The 4,961-nt window shown below is 36.8% G+C and overlaps 1 pseudogene; it reads right to left on the reverse strand.

Annotated features, from left to right (window-relative positions):
* Nucleotides 1-3,329: 3,329 nt before the first annotated feature.
* LOC115234767 overlaps nt 3,330-4,961 on the reverse strand; it is a 3,572-nt pseudogene continuing 1,940 nt past the window's right edge.

A 4,961-nucleotide genomic window follows, 5' to 3' on the forward strand; every position in this document is an offset into this window, starting at 1 on the left:
GGACTCCGAGTGTCGAGAAACACGAGATAAAGATTCTGTGCTAAATGATTTATTTGTACAGCTTACGTATCGTAGAGTTCGGTTTGGTGATGCTTCGGCGATGTAACAATGTCGGCGTTTACAGAATCTCACAGTTTCTTCAAGTATACGCGTCACCACTTAGTTTCGGAATACGGCCTCGAGGTACTCGTTATCTCTCTTTTTATGGTCCGAAAGTAGGTGATTTTTCGGTACTAGGTCGCGATGTCTTAATTGCATATTGCAACGAATTGCATATCTTGCATTTAATCGCGGTTTTGGGAGCGCGCGCAACAGCTTACGAAGTGCTGAATTTGCACTGTGCTCCTTTTTTACTTTTATAGGTCGTAATTACGTTATTCGATTTCGAGTTACGACATCCCTCCCCCTTTGGAGGAGAAAACGGAAGGGTAGTGACGTTTTCTATTTGAGACTGTATGTGAGACTCTGTTTACAATTCTTTCTTATTCTATGCGTGGTGTACGTTTACAATTTTTGTGGGTTCGCCATATTATTATTACTATGATACTTATTATAAGTATTGCAAAGCTGCCTGATATTGTGTATATAACTTGCTTTTGTAAGAATGGATAATTGTTAGTTTTATCTAATTCTTTTTAATGTTCTATAAAAGCTTTTAAGCGATTTACATGTGTACATATTATTTTTCTCCCTACTTTGATTTTATAATTAACATCAGAAATTTTATCAGTAATTATGTATGGTCCAATCCATAGAGAGTCGAGTTTCTTTGAACGTCCTCTCCGAACTGTTTCATCATGTAGCAATATTTTGTCTCCTACCTTGAAAGTGGTTTGTTTTGCCCTTTTGTCGTATTGCTCTTTTACTTTAATTTTTTCCTCTCTTATGTGCTCTTTAGCGATTTGGTTTGTCGCTCGTATTCTTTCTTTTAATTCCTGGGCGTAGTTATCGTAAGTATACGTAGGTTTCGGCGGCGTTGTTAGCGCTGTTGGTAAGATTGCTTGATGTCCGTATACTAGTTCGAAAGGAGTAAATCCTGTTGCCGTATGAGGGGTAGTGTTGTACGTAAACATGGCATAAGGTATCCACTCGTCCCAGTCTGTCTGCCCAGGGCGTCCGTGTAGACTCCAGCATTCATCTCGACCATGACCTGCTTTTTTGCAGTAGGTGCAATGTTTTTCGAGTATATTTATTCTTGACGGTCTTTGTGGTTTCAGCAAAGAGAATCGATTTGAATATCTGCTTGTTCGGCATTCTCGTCCGTGATGTCCTAGTTTTCCGCATTTATGGCATTGTGATACTTTATTTCGCGCTGCTTGCGAAATTGTATAATCGGGTTTATGTCGCGATGCGTGTTCTAATGGGCCCTTGACTTTCTCTTCCGCATTGGCTCCTGCGATTGCTTCTTGAAGCGTTGAGTAATGCTGTGCTCGCACCACCAATTTGATATCGTCGTGGAGACCTATTTGGAAATTTTGCAGAGCTTGCTGTTGTATAGTTTCAAGTATAATGCGTTTTCGTTCGCTGCCGTAATCTTGGCCTTCGATCATGGATTCATATAATTCCATGGCCAAATTGTCGGCGCGAAGCCCGTATGCTCTGGCGCTCTCTTTTCGGTTGTGCCGACATTCACGCTATTTTATTGTACAATTTTTTGACTTACAGTATAACGATGATACGCATTCTTCTTTCGCTTACTCGTTGCTTCTGCACGGTCAGCGGTTGTGGCTGGATCACTCGGCGGTGCACGTTGCCGTAGGTCAGCGTCGGTGAGTTTTCCGTTGCACGGGCGGCGTCCTCGGTTTGCTACGATCGGCTAGTTGTTGGGCGTTACGTTAGATTGCTCCTTCCTTTGCGCTTCAGCTTCTTGTCACGGTTCTTCTTCCGGGTCTCTCAGATACTGACGATTTTTTTGGCTCGCACTTGGTGCTGATTTGCTCAATTCGTCAATCGATTTTTGTTACCGATTGTGTCTCGAAATAGTTGGGCGTATCCCACTATTTTCTTATTTATTCCTTTAGCTGGACCAATCCCACCGCTGCCACCAATTTTGTTGTGCCTCTCCGGGTACAACGGGAATTTTGAGGATGATCCAAGGGTTCGGTTCGTCTTAGGAGTTGGGACTCCGAGTGTCGAGAAACACGAGGCAGAGATTCCGTGCAAAAAGATTTATTTGTACAGCTTACGTATCGTAGAGTTCGGTTTGGTGATGCTTCGGCGATGTAACAATGTCGGCGTTTACAGAATCTCACAGTTTCTTCAAGTATACGCGTCACCACTTAGTTTCGGAATACGGCCCCGAGGTACTCGTTATCTCTCTTTTTATGGTCCAAAAGTAGGTGATTTTTCGGTACTAGGTCGCGATGTCTTAATTGCATATTGCAACGAATTGCATATCTTGCATTTAATCGCGGGAGCGCGCGCAACAGCTTACGAAGTGCTGAATTTGCACTGTGCTCCTTTTTTACTTTTATAGGTCGTAATTACATTATTCGATTATGTGCCACGGCCCTTAAATGTGAAAAGAATAATCGAATATGATTGGTTAATTTCTTACGGCTTAAAGAATAAATTCTCATTGTAGACACCGCATATAGAGGGCGTTTTCCAGCAAGGTACACAGACGACACAGTGTATTACACATTATCATATGATTGGCTGTCAAATGAAGAAATTTAAAATATAGCCAATTGCGTGATAAAGCGACGTCTACAATAGAGATTTTAAGGCCTAAGCCTTAAGAAATTGACCAATCACAGTCAAGTATGAGGAGAATACTCGACTGTGATTAGTCAATTTTTTAAGGCTTAGGGCTTAAACCACCTATTGTAGATCGGCACTAAAAAGAAATCTTAAAACCGACTAAAAGATATCTAAAAAAAATCTTTAAAGTGACTAAAAAAATGTCTAAGAAAAACCTGAAAGACTACTAAAAAATATCTAAAAAAATCTTTAAAGTGACTAAAAAGATGTCTAAGAGAAGCCTCACAAACTTCTAAAAAATGTCTACTATTAGCCATCTTATTTTATCATTTTATTGATAAAATCATAATAATCATTTAATAATTTAAATCTTACTTATTTAAAAGTTATTTACTAAAAATTATAACAAAATACTTTTACCTAACTTAAAATTTTCCTGTTTTATTTTTTGAAATTAATTTTGAGGTATTCATGACCAAAAACTTTTGTCATAAATTATGAAAAATATTAATTACAACAACTATGAAAACGTTAAAAATCGCATTATTTTGTAATACTTCAATTTTTTTTATCCAAATCTATTTGATTTTCCAAGCAATATAAACATAAGAAATGTTTTCTTTTTTTAAGTTTTGATAGTTTCATACTACTATTATACAGCCAAAAATCCTCAAAAGAGAGAGCACAAGTGAATATTATTTTTATTATTCATAATATATTGCTGTATGTTTATTGTGTTACATTATTTTACATACATATATACATACATACATACATACATATACATAAGCATTTATAATGCTTATCTTTTTCTTCCTTTTTCTTTCCTTCCCTATATTCTTATTTTTATGTGCATAATTCTTGTCACCTTAGCACTGTTTCTTTTGTTGTTTCCATATTGATATTCTTTCTTTCAAATCGGGCACTGCAATTTCGAAAATAAATATTAATTTGAGATATATTTCTACATGGATAAAAAAACTTACAATAGTTTATATACATATTTTTAAATCGGCATAAGACATTAAAAAACTTCAATACGATAGACTTTAAAGGACAGTCAAAAACTATATTATCTATGACGCATCAAATATTTTTCTAATATATTTATGTATATGAAAATGCATTGTTATGAAATGTTACCAATATTTAGACTAAACGAAAGTTGACTTTATCAAAAAAGAGAAAAATATGAACAATACACGTATTACTTACTTGGCACAAGCATATCTTCGCTAAGCGGCTGCCAATTAAAAGGATCCGTGGCACTGTTGAGTAAATGTCTAATGATAACTGCTTTGTCCACAACAATACCAGACGGTAGCTTGACTGGATCCTCCATAAGAGTGTCCATCAATGGATCCCGAAATTCTTCAGGAGCGTCGCCACGTGCGCGATTGTCTCTTGCGATTACCGCCGCACGCTCAGCGAGAGCTACGAAACTCTCAATTTCCGTCGTAGTTTTAATGGCGGATCTCTCTAATTCATTCGCAGCGTCGGTGAATAACTCGTTATAAAACAAATGCTGCAAAAATGAATTTATATATATATATTTATATACATATATGTGTAATATATGTATATGATATATTATAAGAGATACTCACTTCATCATTGGCTAAAGCAGCCGCAAAATTATCACAGTCAAGATGTAAATATATATCAATCAATTGACTGAATAACTTCTTCGGTTGCCATCCGTATTTTTCCAGTTTTTTCACTGTCAAATTTTCAGACTTAGATCCGCACAACTGTTGCAAATTGATATTCAACATGGCACACAATTGTCCGACTAATTCCGGTCGTAGAAACGGTTCCTTAATGTCGACTGTTAAATAATGAAACATGGCAACTATTTCCTTGGCTAATTTAAGAGAGAATCTGACTTCTTCCTCGTTCTCCACCAACTGTTTCGTTCTCGATTGTTGTTACTCCTGGATGATTTTTGCAATAAGATGCGGATTTCGTATACAATGTGGCGTACACACGACGACGAGTAGCAAAGTGATAAGCGGCGATATATCTATATCTATATCAAACCACGTTGGACATCTGCAAATAAAACAATGCAGTTATAATTGTTAATAAGCATAAGCATTATGTATAATTTGTGACATTTGATAATTTAGTAAAAACTTACTCGAATGTGAATAACAAGAATTCCACTATGTCTTCCATGTACCATTCTGGTAATGCGGTGAATTTGCACATAACTTCTTGAGGCAACGGAAGTTCGGGAAAAGAATTATCCGGAGTAG

Source organism: Formica exsecta, unplaced genomic scaffold (assembly GCF_003651465.1).
Source record: "Formica exsecta isolate Colony F162 unplaced genomic scaffold, ASM365146v1 scaffold205, whole genome shotgun sequence".
Taxonomy (NCBI): Eukaryota; Metazoa; Arthropoda; class Insecta; order Hymenoptera; family Formicidae; genus Formica; species Formica exsecta.